The sequence below is a fragment of the Saccopteryx leptura genome, chromosome 10 (assembly GCF_036850995.1).
Source record: "Saccopteryx leptura isolate mSacLep1 chromosome 10, mSacLep1_pri_phased_curated, whole genome shotgun sequence".
Classification (NCBI taxonomy): Eukaryota; Metazoa; Chordata; class Mammalia; order Chiroptera; family Emballonuridae; genus Saccopteryx; species Saccopteryx leptura.
In genome coordinates, this window is record NC_089512.1 from 62,782,313 (window position 1) to 62,798,579 (window position 16,267).

The window sequence follows — 16,267 nt, forward strand, 5'->3', positions numbered from 1 at the left end:
TCTATAAAATTCCTCCATTATAAATGTAAGATGAGTTTACTTGAAGTTAATTAATTTTAGTAAATCTGTGGTTTTGCAACTATTACCACAACCCAGCTGTAAGATATTCCCATCACCCTTAAAAGTTTCCTTGTACATCATTTGTATTCAGTCCTTGATCCCATACCTAGTTTTAGGCAACCACTGGTCTGTTATCTGGCACTGTAGATTTACATATTCTAGAAATAGCAAATAAAAAAATGTTATATGTAATCATTTTTGAGTGGTTTCTTTCACTTAGCATTATATTTTTGAGGTTCATCAACATTGTACTATGTATCAGTAGTTCATTTTTATTGCTAATTATTTTGTTCAATGGTTGATGGGCAATATATCTTATTTTATTCAGTGATTGATGGGCAATATATCTTATTTTATTCAGTGATTGATGGACATTTTGATTGCTTCCAACTTTTGGTTATTATGAACAGTGCTGCTAGGAACATTTGTGTACAGTTCTAGTGTATTTCAGTTATTTTGAGTAGCAATCTAGGAGTAGAATTGCATGGAACCCATTAAATTTCATATAAGTACTTATCCACAAAAAATATTTATTTATTTATTTATTTATTTTAAGATTTTATTTATTCATTATAGAGAGGGGATAGAGAAAGAGAGAGAAGGGGGGAGGAGCAGAAAGCATCAACTCCTATATGTGTCTTGACCAGGCAAGCCCAGGATTTTGAACCGGCAACGTCAGCGTTTCCAGGTTAACACTTTATCCACTGTGCCACCACAGGTCAGGCAAAATATTTATTTTAAAGAATGGATGATAACAATATATTTGATAAGAAACAATTAAATAATATAAAAGAATTAAAGGGAAATGATTGGAGCAGACAAGTTGAAAAGGTCCAAGACATGCACTGTGACTGTGTAATAATGGAAACCACTTCAGAATTTAATGTTAGAAGAGTAACTTACAGCCTAAAGCCAAGTGAAGGCAAATGAAATCAATGAGCATCTAAATAAACATTAGAAACTTTTGTTCCAAGACAAATGGAAAGTGGGCATCATTTGTATTATGACAGAAAAATGAATATGTATAACATATAAAATGCCCTTTTCAAAATAAAAGAAGGCCATCAAGATTATTGTAGATAAATATATGACCAAAAAATAAGGAGTTTGTTCAAGATAAATATATGTAGTAAATAAACATTCATTCTTGTTATCAACCATAGAAATAAATATTTTACAAATTGGTTATTATATTAAAGTAAAATCAAACTAGTGCTAGAAAGGTAGTGATAGTGATGTTAGCTTTATATGTTAGTCTCATCCATGTGCAAAGCAACGTGGCAAAGCCTGTCCAAATCCTGAGTAGTAGAATTCTGAGGTAACTTTTCTCCACTGTGTCCCTGACTCACCCAACTCTACAGGCACTGACCCAACATGCCCTTTTTTCTTTCTGGCCTAGAGAGTGCATGTTTGCTCTGCCGTAGTCTGAATCCTGCTTTTCTAGCTTTGACTAATGACACATACTTTGGGAGTTCCCACCCCCTCACCCCATTCCAAGAAAATGCTGCTACCTTTCCCATTTTGAGTCATGTTTTTTCTTTGTTTCACTGATTTTGCTTTAGGTGGTCATCTGAGAATATGCTTCATATTAATTTTTTTTAAAGCTTTTTGTGGAGTTCTTCTGTATGGGTGGGACCAAACACTTAGGAACCACTCTCAGTTAGTACAGTACACTACAGTCATCCAAGAGGGAGTGATTTTTTTAGATGGTCTGTCAAAAAGTGTATTGTAGATAAAATAGAGCTAAAATCAATAAACAGAAATTGACCCTTGCTCTATTTATGTCTCCCTTTATCTTTTAAAATACCTTTTTTCTTTCAACATCAAAAATTCTTTCCATTTCTGATAAATTTTTATTGTATTGGTAATACTTTCCCCTAATTACTAGCATTATAGGTTTCTACATCACCCATACTTAAATCCTTTCCCTTGTTATGTAAGGCTGTAAGATTTTATATTGTTAGTTGAGTTTTGTGAAAGTCATAGATGAGGTAATGTGTAACGATCAGGAAGCCAGGAAAGGTAAAATGTAAACATTTTGCTATTCATTTTATTATGGTTGAAAACAATTTTTGGTTTATTAAGAAATATATTACTGATTTAGTTTGTATAGAGCAACTGTAAATACTCTTCTACTAAACTGTAGATAATCTTCTATAGGTAGTTTACAATAGTGTTTAATCACTTTAGTTTTTTCCACTCAGATTGGTTTCACTACTTAAGAACCTCAGAAAGAAATGGCCCTGATTTTTAAAAAATTAATACAACAGAATTGGAAAATCCAAACTGTTATGGGATTTGACACTTCTTGATCTCTGCCAACTTACTCTCTTTCTCCTTCCTCCCTTCCCTTCCCTTCCCTTCCCTTCCCTTCCCTTCCCTTCCCTTCCCTTCCCTCCCTCCCTCCCTCCCTCCCCTCTCTCCTCTTTCTCCTCTCTCTCCCTCTCTGACTGCTGGATATTAGCTTTTAGCTGTTTGTCTGGCCTTTGCATATTTTCCCAATTTTTCTTGTACCTTTCTGACTGTACTATATGAAATTTCTTCAGGTATTTGCTCCACTAATTTTTCCTTAAATGTTAGTGTTTCTAAAGTTCAGTCATTGTTTTCTCTATAAATGTTATTTTTGAATATTTTATTTTATTTTAGTGAGAGAGACAGATAAGAGAGATGAAGGATCAACTTATAGTTGGCACTTTAGTTGTTCATTGATTGCTTCTCATATGTGCCTTGACAGGGGTGCTCTTGAGTCAGAGACCCCTTGCTTAAGCCAGCAACCTTGAGCTTAGCCAGTGACCGTTGGGCTTAAGCCGGCGACCATAGAATCATGTTGATAACCTTATGCTCAAGCTGGTGATCCCACGCTCAAGTTGTTGAGCCTGTGCTAAAGCTAGATGAGCCCATGCTCAAGCTGGCAACATCAGGGTTTGCAACCTGAGTCCTCAGCATCCCAGGTTGACGTTCTATTGACTGTGCTACCACCTGGTCAGGCAGACAGAGAGACAGAACATCAAACTGTTTGTGTATGTACCCTGAGTGGGTATCGAACCAGCAACCTCTGTGCTTTGGCATGATGCTCTAACCAACTGAGCTCTCTAGCCAGGCTTGAATCAGCTTATATTACAATTATTTTCATTGTAAACCTCTCAAATGCTGATGCTTTTCATATGTCTTGAGCCCTAAGGTCTGAGTTTTTTGCCCAACTGCCTGCATACATGTACTTGCTTGGGTGTCCTAGAGACTCCAAAAGCAGTATAGTCCAAACTGAAATGAATTATTCAGTACCTTCCCTCCAAATACAGGTAATGGCATTATCATCTTTCCAGTAGTCCACTCTAGAAACTCTAGTATTGCCTTTATTACTGAGCATATAGGATCTGTCACTAAGCCTCTTTCACTATTAATGCTGTCCTAGTTTAGGACTTTATTATTTCTTTATTTTAGTAACCTCATAACTATTTTCTTTGCCTTCTAATACTCCTCAAGCCATCCCCTCCCTCAGTGAAATGTCAGTTTGATTTTAGTACTTTCCTGCCTGAAAACCACTGGGCTAGGCCCCTATTATCTATCTGATAATAGTTGTAGTGCTTGACTTATCTGAAAAGGATTGGCAACTGCTTACTTCTCCATCCCTACACTCACTTCCTATCATTTTCACTTTTGTCTACTTCACATGTTGTCGTCCCTCCCCCCTTGCGTGCATGCTCTCTCTCTTTTTACCTCTGTTTGCTCAGTCTCTTCCCCACTCATCCTTACTCATTCTTACCCTGCATGACTCAGCATGCGTCAGCTCCTTTAGGAAGCCTTTTCTAATTCCTCGAGGATTTGGCTAAATGCCCCTCCCCATTACTGGATTTTTTTTTTTTTTTTTTTTTTTAGAGAGAGAGGAAGGGGAATAGAGAGAGAAACATTAACTCATTACTCCAGTTAGTTGTGCATTGATTGCTTCTCATACCTGCTTTGACTGGGGATTGAACCAGTGACTTTAGGCTCAATCCAGTGCTCTTGTGCTCAAGCTGGTGACCCTAGGCTCAAGCTGGTGCCTTCGGGCTCAGGCCGGCAACGTTGGGATCATATTGGTGACTCCATGCTCAAGCCAGCAACCTTGGGATCGAGCCAGTGACCCCAAGCTCAGATTGAAGACTTTGGGATTGAGCTAGTTGCCCTGGGCTCAGCTTGGCGACCCCGGGCTCAAGGCAGCAACATTAGATTTCACATCAGCGGTCGATGCTCTATTCATTGTGCCACCGCTTGTCAGGCTACTGAATCATTCTTGTTAGTGTATGAAACAATGTGATTTTTCCCTTACTTAATAAAAAGTAACCTTAACTTTATAACCTTAACTTTCCTTCTAGCTATTGCAGAATTTTTTTATTGACATATAATTAATATACAACATTAGTTTTAGGTATACAACATAATAATTTGATATTCATATATGTATATTGCAAGATGTTCACCACAGTAAGTCAAGTTAATATACACCAACCACCATACATGGTTATAGAATTATTTTTTTTGTGATGAGAACATTTAAGATCTATTCTCTTAGCAATATTGCATATTTCTAGTATGCAATAGAATATTATTATTATTATTTATTTTTATTTTTTTTGTATTTTTCTGAAGTTGGAAACGGGGAGGCAGTTAGACTCCCACATGCGCCCGACGGGGATCCACCCGGCACGCCCTCCAGGAGGCGATGCTCTGCCCACCTGGGGTGTTGCTCTGTTGCAACCAGAGCCATTCTAGCGCCTGAGGCAGAGGCCACAGAGCCATCCTTAGCACCCGGGCCACCTTTGCTCCAATGGAGCCTTGGCTGTGGCTGCTGGAAGGGAAGAGAGAGACAGAGAGGAAGGAGAGGGGGAGGGGTGGAGAAGCAGATGGGCGCTTCTCCTGTGTGCCCTGGTCGGGAATCGAACCCAGGACTCCTGCATGCTAGGCCGACGCTCTACCATTGAGCCAACTGGCCAGGGACTATTATTATTATTATTTAGAAATTAAATTTAGCCCTGGCCAGTTGACTCAGCGGATAGAGCATTTGCCTGGCATATGGGATGAAAGCTCTATCCACTAAGCAAACTCTCCAGGGCCAAAATTGCAGTTTTCAAAGTTGTGTTATTTATTTCTGTAGGTTAGATTTTGATGTGGAATTACTCATTCAAGAATATAAATATTTAGTGCTCGCTTCGGCAGCACATATACTAAAATTGGAATGATACAGAAAAGATTAGCATGGCCCCTGTGCAAGGATGACACGCAAATTCATGAAGTGTTCCATATTTTTAAATGACAAAATATTAATTTGTTCTTTTAATTTTTTTCAAATTTTATTTTCTTTTTTTTGTGTGTGTATTTTTCTGAAGTTGGAAACGGGGAGGCAGTCAGACAGACTCCTGCATGCGCCCCACCGGGATCCACCCGGCATGCCCACCAGGGGGCGATGCTCTGCCCATCTGGGGCGTCACTCTGCTGCAATCAGAACCATTCTAGCACCTGAGGCAGAGGCCACAGAGCCATCCCCAGCGCCCGGGCAAACCTTGCTTCAATGGAGCCTTGGCTACGGGAGGGGAAGAGAGAGACAGAGAGGAAGGAGAGGGGGAGGGGTGGAGAAGTGTGCCCTGGCCGGGAATCGAACCCGGGACTCCTGCACGCTAGGCCAACGCTCTACCACTGAGCCAACCGGCCAGGGCCTTTTTTCAAATTGTAAATGAAAATATTTTTCTTTTAATTTAGCTTTAGTATGACTAATTCTTCATAGATAAAGTACACTACACTGTGGTCTAACCACACCTTTTTGTTTTACAAATTATTCTCAATATTTGTCTCTTCCTTAGTAACCCAAATAAACTATTATATTTATACCAAAAAATATATAAATGTTTAAAATTATAATAGTTATTGCTGAGTAATTTTCCAAAAAGACTGTAACAATCCTTTACAATCCCTGGTCAGGGCACACATGAGAAGTGACCATCTGCTTCTCTTCCCTTCCCTCTCCCCCTCCTCTTTCTCTTCCCTCTCACATCCAGTGGCTCGATTGGTTCTAGCATTGGCCAAGGCGCTGAGTGTAGCTCAGCTGGTCCAAGTGGTGAGGATAGTTCAGTTGATTCAAGCATTGGCCCCAAATGGGGGTTGCCAGGTGGATCCTGGTCTGGGTACACATGGTAGTCTTTCTATTTCCCCTCCTCTTACTTAAAAAAAAAAAAAAGAAAAGAAATTAAATTTAATTTAATGAGGTGACAGTGATCAATAAGAGTACATATAGGTTTCAGGTAAAAACCTCCACAGCATTTGAACTGTGATTGTGTCGTGTGCCCATCACCCAAAGTCAAATCATGTTCTGTCACCATATATTTGTCTTCTTTACTTTATCTTCTTCTCCTTCCCCTGGTAACCATGTCACTTTTTTCAATTCCATGAGTCTCAGTTTTATATCCCACCTATGTGTGGAATTATATAGTTCTTAGCTTTTTCTCATTTACTTATTTCACATATAATGTTCTTACAATATAGTATTACTAACTATAGCTGCCATATTGTACATATTACACCCCATGACTTATTTATTTTATAATTGGAAGCTTATTCCTTTTGACTTCCTTTACCCATTTCACTATTCCCTCCCTCTGCTTCAGGCAACCAATAGTCTGTTCTCTTTCCATGAGGTTGGGTGCGGATTTGTTTGATTATTTTTAAGATTCCACATACAAGGAAGATCATATGGTATTTATCTTCTTTGACTTATTTTACTTGGCGTAATGCCCGACAACTTCCAAGTTGTCACAAATGGCAAGATTTCTTTCTTTCTAATTCATCTGTCAATAGGATCTGTTTCTTTATCGTGGCTGTTGTTAATAATTCTTCAATGAACAGGGTAGTGCATATTTCTTTTTGAGTTAGTGTTTTCTTTGAATAAATACCTGAAGTGGAACTGCTGGATCATATAGTAGTAGTTGTATTTTTTTAATTTTTTGAGGACCCTCATACTGTTTTCATAGTGACTGTAACAGTTTACATTCCCACCAACAGTGTACAAGGGTTCTCTTTTCTCCACATTCTTTACAATACTTATTTCTTGTCTTTTTGGTAGTAGTGGTTCTAATAGCTGTAAAGTGACATCTCACTGTTTTGACTTGCATTTTCCTGATGATTAGTGATGAGTATTTTTTTTCATGTGCTTGTTAACTATTTTCTTTGGGAAAATGGCTAGTCAGATCCTCTCCTCATCTTTTTAATCTGATTTCTTTTCTATTGAGTTGTATGAGTTCTTTATATATTTTGGATATTAACCCTTTAGATAAATGATTTGCAAATATTTTCTTTCATTCAGTAGGTTGCGTTTTCAGTTTGTGTTGCCTTTGGTGTGCATGCTCATTTTTTTGCTTCCCTTTTGAGTAAAACTCCTGTTTGTTTTTTGTTTGTTTTCCTTCCTTCCATTTTTCTTCCACTCTCTTCCACTAAATGACCATAATATGTAATTGAAGATTTGGAAGGATTATTGAATAAAGTTTTATAGTTTTAAAGTTTAACTCTTTAAGTTTTGTTTTTGGGTAGATAAGCTCAGTAAACAGTGTATATACACATTGATTCAGACGTTTGTTTTCTAATGGTGTGTTAGAATGTCATTTTTTGTTTTTTAATCAAAAGAGATCATTGTATATCTGATATATTTTAATTTCGGTGCCAATAACTCTGCTTTATTATTATTATTATTATTATTATTTTGTATTTTTCTGAAGCTGGAAATGGGGAGAGACAGTCAGACAGACTCCCGCATGCGCCCGACCGGGATCCACCCGGCACGCCCACCAGGGGCGATGCTCTGCCCACCAGGGGGCGATGCTCTGCCCCTCCGGGGCGTCGCTCTGCTGCGACCAGAGCCACTCTAGTGCCTGGGGCAGAAGCCAAGGAGCCATCCCCAGCACCCGGGCCATCTTTGCTCCAATGGAGCCTTGGCTGCGGGAGGGGAAGAGAGAGACAGAGAGGAAGGGGGGGGGGTGGAGAAGCAAATGGGCGCTTCTCCTATGTGCCCTGGCCGGGAATCGAACCCGGGTCCCCCGCACGCCAGGCTGACGCTCTACCGCTGAACCAACCGGCCAGGGCCTGCTTTATTATTTTTGATGATTGTGATATTGTGGTTGTGATGTCTGCTATTTCATCAGATGAGCATAGTTCACTTTGGGTGGGTATTAGTTTTCAGTTTTTAACTCCTTTTGTTTTTGCTTCAGTTAGTGTGCTTATGTATTTGTTATTGTACATGCGTGTATTTCAGTGTTTCTGTAGGTTAGATTCTGATGTGGAATTACTCATTCAAGAATATAAGTGTTTGAAATTTTAATAGTTTTTGCTGAGTTATTTTTCAAAAAGACTGTAACAGTTTACACTCTCATACCTGGAGTATGAGAGTACTATTTTTTCTACATTCTTGCCATAGCCAAACTAGTCTTAATATTTGCGGAACTGATAATGATTACTTTATTAATTGTCCATCTTCCTGAGCCTTCTGGTCTCTTGAGAGTTTTAGAGTTAGATGCTTATTTTGCCCCTTCTCATATATGTCTCTTTTTTTTAAACATAAAATTTAGATAGTACAGGAGGGTGTAATCTTTTACTTCCACCCTTATAGTTTATAGGGTATCCAAAGTAAGCATTTTGAATTTTGCACTGAGTGCATTCTGGCCTTCTGTTGCATTATTTCATAAATTTAGTGGAATTACAACCCTGTCATGCTAGGCCAAGAATACACTATGGTTCTGGGTTAGAAATGGAATTATGAGATCTGCTAAATATCACTTGGCTTAATATATTCATAAGTTGGTTCATACTATTCACTGAGTTGTAGATTGCTCATCTATGTAATATTTAAATACACCTAAGAATAATAACTTCCTTTTTTTTAATTTAAGTGAGAGGAGGGGAGCTAGTCAGGTAGACTCCCACATGTACCCCAAACGGGAGCCACCAAGCAACCACGTCTGGGACTGATGCTTGAGTATCGAGCTATTTTTAGCATCTGAGGCTGATGCTCCAGGACTAACAGAGCTATCCTTAGTGCCTGGGTCCATGCTCAAAGGAAGAGAATGGGGAGAGAGAGAGGTAGAGAAGTAGGTGGTCGCTTCTCTTGTGTGCCCTCACCTGGGATCAAACCCGGGATATCCATGTGCCGGGCCAATGCTCTATCCACTGAGCCACCAGCCAGGGCCAGTAATTTCCTTTTGATTTAAATATTATGAGGGAATTCTCTAATCATACTGTGATATATGTTTCATGTTTTTCATAAAAGATTTTCAGTCTGTAGTGTGAGACAAAGGCTTTTCTTCTGTATATAGGTTGTGGTTACTTACAGTAATAGTTGTGTGTAACGGGGTAATGGCATACTATTTTTTTTTTTTTTTACAGGGACAGAGAGAGAGTCAGAGAGAGGGATAGACAGGAACAGAGAGAGATGAGAAGCATCAATCATCAGTTTTTCATTGCGAGACCTTAGTTGTTCATTGATTGCTTTCTCATACGTGTCTTGACCGCAGGCCTTCAGCGGACTGAGTAACCCCTTGCTCGAGCCAGCGACCTTGGGCCCAAGCTGGTGAGCTTTTGCTCAAACCAGGTGAACCCGCACTCAAGCTGGTGACCTCGGGGTCTTGAACCTGGGTCCTCTGCATTCCAGTCCGATGCTCTGTCCACTGCGCCACCGCCTGGTCAGGCGGCATACTATTTTTAATACCTGTATGTGTTAGAGTTCAGCTGTTTCTGATCTATTTATATCTCTATCAGTAAAGGAAAGTCTTACATCAGTTCCTTGACTGAGAAAGTCAAAGTGACTATATATTTATGTGTATACTATGAATTTAATATTAATAGCTGCCATTTGTTTAGCAGTTACTATGTATATACGCTTTTCTAAATACTTAACAGGAATAACATAATTTAACCTGTACCACAAACTCTCTGAGGTAGGTACTGATATTATTCTCAAGTTATACATAGAGATTTATAAACATGTCTTTATAACTAAAGGGATGCTCAGAGAGGTTAAGAAAGATGTTCAAGGTCAGTCACATATAGTATATTGTTATTTGGATGTAATACAGTTTGGTCTATGTTATGTTAATCAAAGCATTATGTAAAAAACAACATTATAGCTTCCATTTCTGGGTTGCTTAGATGGTAAGAGCATTGATCTGTTATGCCAAGGTTGTGGGTTCAATCGGTTAGGGCCCATACAAGAATCAACCAGTGAATGCATAACCAAGTAGAACAAAATCAGTATGTATATATTTCTCTCTTGCTCTCTCAAATTAAAAAAAAATGTGAAAACATTATAGCTTCTGTTCTAGAGTATGAATTATTTTATTTATTCATTAGAAAATCATTTGTGACTTGTCATAGGGAATGAATGTTGTAAATTAGTTAAAATGGGATTATAGTGCTGTTCAAAGTGTGATTTGAATGTAGAAGTTTGGGAGTTAGCTGCTTAACTTGGAATAAATAAAGCCTTGAGTCTGTTTTAGGTGTTTATTTAGTGGAAAATGTTATCTGAGAAAAATCTTAATTTGTTAAGATGTTTAAACTGGGCTTCAGAAAGAAAAGAAGGCTTTAAACAAGTCAAGAGTGTGGGTGGGTGGAAACAAGAATTTTTACAGGTCCAAGAACAGCATAAGCAAACACACAGTGATCTGGGGGTTATGTAGGGAACTGCTAGTAGGTAAGCACTTCTTTTTTTTTTTTTTTTTTGTATTTTTCTGAAGCTGGAAACGGGGAGAGACAGACTCCCGCATGCGCCCGACCGGGATCTACCCGGCACGCCCACCAGGGGCGACACTCTGCCCCTCCGAGGTGTCGCTCTGCCGAGACCAGAGCCACTCTAGCGCCTGGGTCAGAGGCCAAGGAGCCATCCCCAGCACCCGGGCCATCTTTGCTCCAATGGAGCCTTGGCTGCGGGAGGGGAAGAGAGAGACAGAGAGGAAGGAGGGGGCGGGGCTGGAGAAGCAAATGGGCGCTTCTCCTATGTGCCCTGGCCGGGAATTGAACCCGGGTCCCCCGCACGCCAGGCCGACGCTCTACCGCTGAGCCAACCGGCCAGGGCCGGTAAGCACTTCTTTTATGAAGAGTGAGAGATTGGGTTAAATAGAGTGATTGGGGTCATTTTGCAAGATTCTGAAAGTTATCACAGCTCTTGGATTTGGTTTTGAAGGCAGCAGAGGGTCAGCAGCCCTTTTATAAAGGGAAATAAGTGATCAGGTTTGTATTTTAGGAAATAACTCTAGCATCCATGTATAGGGTGGAGAGTGTGGAATTATAGCCATCATCTTGGCAGTGGTTATGGGCCTGGGTTAGAGGAACAAAAATGAAAAGGGAAAGTCATGGGGAATTGAGAGATTGTTCTGAATCAGAATTCATAAGAATTGGTGACATAGTAGATACCCTAGAGGGTTATAGATATTACTTTTATTACTCATAGTATTTGTTATTACTACAGTTCTGCATTTGCTATAAGTGGCTTCAGATAGTCACATATTCATTCTATTATTAGAATGTGGCTGATGGCCGAATTCCTTCCTACAGGTGTTTAGGAAATGGTGGGTAAAGGATGGAGTGGATCTGGGTTGTAAATGTTGTATTCATGAAATATTTATTTAAAACACTTATTTGGTAACTATGAAGCAGGCATTTTGTTAAGGTCTAGGGGTATCATTGATCCTGATCTTCAAGGAATTTTCCATAGTCATGGGGAGTCCAGCAGGCCTTGTTTGCTCTTATTACTTTCTGTGTAATCTTTGGGTGATGATTTCATTTTTAACCCTGTCTGATCTTACGGAATACTGCTTTTATCATAGTATTCTGAAGTTTAGATGAGGTAATGCAAATAAAGTGCTTGACAAGAGCAAATGCTTTTTCCCTTTAATCTGCCATAGACACAGAAATTAGGAAACACAAATTTACTAGGATTGTGCGTCAAGTAGGTAGAGTAGACAGTGAATGCATTTCTTTGTTTGTTTGTTTGTTTGTTTAAGAGAGAAGGAGAGATGGGAAGGGAGAGAGGGAGAGAGATGAGAAGCATCAGGTTGTAGTTGCATCACTTTAGTTCTTCATTGATTGCTTCTCATACGTGCCTGGGGGGCTCCAACCAGTGACTTTTGGGCTCAAGCCAGCAACCATGGGATCATGTTGATGATTCCACACTCAAGCCAGCAACCCCCATACTCAAGCCAGCAACCTCAGGGTTTTGAACTGGGGACTTCAGTGTCCCAGGTCAGTACTCTATCCACAATGCCACCACCAGTCAGGCAGTGAATGCATTTTTAAAAGTGTACATAAGTAGCATAGCAGAATGGTTGGGACTGAAAAGACTAGTGTACATTCCTCCCTGTTACTAGCATTGGGAAGCCCTTTGGCAAGTTACTTAACCTCTTTTAGCCCTAATTTCTTTCTCTGTAGTATAGGAATAGGGAAACATGTACCTCATATGATTGTTGTAAAGATTAATTGAAAGATGCAAGGAAAGTAGCTTATCCAAGCACATAGTAAGCACTCAGAAACATGTGCTTATTGTAAATTATGATACTACTGAACCATAAACTCTTCTTTATTTGGCTTTGCTATGTTTTAAAAATTTTTTATAAAGATGAATTCTGAATATAGATGATACTTCCTTTCATGGTAATGAAAGGAAATGATCTTTTTAAAAGAACACTTCAGTTTGGCCCTAAAATTAGTTTTCTAGGGAAAAATGTTTAAGGCCTCATGTTGAAGCCATACATGGAGGTAGAATTTGAAATGTGATACATTATTTTCCTAGCCTCCCTGAGCCAGTTTCCATGTTTATAAATAAGGATCAAATATTCTATTTAGTCAACTATATAGGATCTTTATAATCAAAGAGATTGAAGTATATGAAAGCCGCTTTGTAATTTCTAGAGACTCTTTAACTCTATAGGCTCATTTGTACTGCATTATACAAGCCAGTTTAGTTTTTCCTATCTATCTACCCATCAAGATGTAATATTTTCTACTATTAAATTTTAGTTCAAAATTAAAGGAAAAAAAAGAATTAGTGACTCTTAACTGGTGCATGTCATGAGGGGTAAGGTAGTGAGAGTAGACTATCTGAATATGTGAATCATGTGGTGGCAGGAAAACTGGAGCCTCTGCACTATATTCAACCCTGTAGGGGGTTTATTTTCTTTGGTCCCTGTAATCTTTTTTTCCTTTTTTTTGGTATTTTTCTTAAGTTGGAAACGGGGAGGCAGTCAGATAGACTCCCGCATGCGCCCGACCAGGATCCACCCGGCATGCCCACCAGGGGGCGATGCTCTGCCCATCCAGGGCGTCACTCTGCCGCAATCAGAGCCATTCTAGCGCGTGAGGCAGAGGCCACAGAGCCATCCTCAGCGCCCGGGCAAACTTTGCTCCAATGGAGCCTTGGCTGCGGGAGGGGAAGAGAGACAGAGAGGAAGGAGAGGGGAGGGGTGGAGAAGCAGATGGGCGCTTCTTCTGTGTGCCCTGGCCGGAATCGAACCCGGGACTCCTGCACGCCAGGCCGACGCTCTACCACTGAGCCAACTGGCCAGAGCCTGGTCCCTATAATCATTTCCCGTCTCAGTCAAAATTATTGTTTCATAAATTGCATTGTTATTATTTCTGTTTTACTCATTTATAATTCTGAGTTAGTGACTTCTTTTCTCTTTTAAAGTACAATTATGATTTCTGGTGAACTCACCTATGGATGTGTGCTTGTCAAAGCCTTGAGGAGAAAACTCTCTTAAAGACTTAATTAGCCCTGGCCAGTTGGCTCAGTGGTAGAGCGTCAGCCTGGCATGCAGGAGTCCCGGGTTCGATTCCAGCCAGGGCACACAGGAAAAGCGTCCATCTGTTTCTCCATCCCTCTCCCTCTCCTTCCTCTCTGTCTCTCTCTTCCCCTCCCGCAGCCAAGGCTCCACTGGAGCAAAGTTGGCCTGGGCACTGAGGATGGCTCCCTGGCCTATGCCTCAAGCGCTAGAATGGCCCTGGTTGCAATAGAGCAACGCCCCAGATGGGCAGAGCATTGCCCCTGGTGGGCATGTCGGGTGGATCCTGGTCGGGTGCATGCAGGAGTCTGACTGCCTCCCCGTTTCCAGCTTCAGAAAAATACCCCAAAAACCCCCCAAAACAAAAAAACTTAATTATCACTGACAATGGAGAAACATGAGTAAACACCAAGGTGTTTTAAATGTTAAAATTAAATAATTGTGCCTACAGAATGAGAAAGGCCACCAAGATTATTTCATTACCTTATTAAGCAAGCACTTTAAAAAGCTATGAATGTTTGTTTTGGGAGGCAGATGTACTACTTGCATCTTTTAACATTTCCATTGAATTTGTTTGCTAAATAAATATTTTTTTGTCTGGGCAATTTTTTTCCCCTAAGATCTAGAGTCCTGTGTTTTACCAATTTTGCCTTTAACAGAAAACATTTTTAAATGTTTCTCCCTTTCCTTGACCTCTTAGTGCCTATACAAATCAGTATTAACTGTCCTTAGATCAAGCCCATTGTGTGCATTATTAAACAGTAAGTAAGCCTGCATCTTTCAAGCATAGTGACCTTGTTCTCTATTTCCCACAAAAGTGATCACAATGATTTCCTTTTGTGGCAAACGAGGCTGTTATTCTATGGGTGAGGTTTTTAGCTATTAGAGAGAAGGAGTGGCACTGCAATTATTTTGTTGTTTCAGCTGATCTCAGGATGATTTAAACTAACATTTTGTGAGGAAAATAATGATCTATAAAATATAGTCAGTATTGTGTATTTAAAATATCACAATATCTCGTTTTACTCTTAATATGCTAAAATACATTGGTATTTTAATAAATATATATTATTTTAAATACTGAAATTAAATTTTTGACATTCTTTGAGGTGATTTGATATCTCTTGCGGTTAAAAAGATTGAGTTTAGAATCAGTATCTGTTGTTTAATACCAGTTACCTAAGTAGAAGACTCAATGCATCTTGCTGTGATTAAAACACCATTAAAAGTGAAAATAATTAAGATTTGCTTGTTAGCCCATCAGTTTTGGAATGTGGGAAATAGGTTAATCTCCAAATTGGAATTTGGTGTAGGCTTTCAATAGTTTCACCTCTCAGAACTGTAATTTTCTGATGATATCTTGTTGAGCTTCAGAAGCTCAATTTACTTTGTCCTAAATTCTAGTAAAGGATTGTCACAATTTTATTACATATTTTAAAAGGATGTAATCACTCTAGCTGTGTTTTATATATTTTGTAATGTTCTCATTAAATCTTTTTAAATTTTGCCTTTTTACCTTCTCTACTTCTATCCTTCATAATCTTATCTCAGTTCATATTTAGAGAACATATCTACTTTTCTCTTGTGAGCTAACTTCATAGGAACAAAATTGCAATGAATGTGTCTGGAATGTCACTTAGAGATGGAAAAAAATCTTGGCAAATTTATAACGTTTGTAAGACCTCTGGGTATATGTTGACCAGTCCGTTCTAGTTTACATTTAATTTGATTTTGGCAAGAACTACTTTATCACTTGTTTGTCTTTTCCTATAGTATATGAATGCAACTTTATATTTCCCCCCTTAGTGGCACAATTTAAAAATTCCAGCCTCTGAAACATGTGGTGCTTTGCTAGTCAGAAAACTAGGAAAGTTATTTAAACAAATAAATTTGCATATAATATTCATATAAAGACTTTTGTGAGCCCTGGCTGGGTAACTCAGTTGAATAGAGTGTCCTCCCAATATGCCTCAGTTATGCATTTGATACCCAGTCAGGGCACATAAAAGAATCAACCAGTGAATGCATAAGTAAATAGAATAACAAATTGATGTCTCTCTCTTTTTCTTTCCCTTTCTAAAATAAATTATAAAGACTTTCATGTACTGTTAAGAAATAGCTAAAATGTACAAATCATAGCTCTACCCTTTCTTGTGACTTCTGCAATTCATCCTACACATAGCTGCTCAATGATCAGAGCTGTTAGTATAATCTCCCTAAAACAGTATTTTTATCAAATTCTTTAGTAATGATGGCATCTCTCTTAAGAATTATCAGCTCCTTAGTATAATATGCAAAGCCCGCATACTGCTTCACTCTATCACTTCTTTGCTTTGGTTTTTTGTTACCGTCTGGGGCTGGGCCTTGAATTAACCATGTGTAAACGTACTGCAGTAACCTGTTCCTTCTCCACCTTTTTCTTT

General features: G+C 39.1%; 1 protein-coding gene and 1 non-coding gene across 38 annotated transcripts in view; both read left to right on the plus strand.

The window, feature by feature from the left end:
- The window catches only part of SLMAP (sarcolemma associated protein), a 207,738-nt gene that overhangs the window by 63,023 nt on the left and 128,448 nt on the right, over positions 1-16,267 (plus strand). The window lies entirely within an intron of this gene.
- LOC136382650 (U6 spliceosomal RNA) lies at positions 5,238-5,344 on the plus strand. Its single transcript, XR_010747276.1, has one exon. It is a non-coding gene; the product is annotated as a U6 spliceosomal RNA (small nuclear RNA).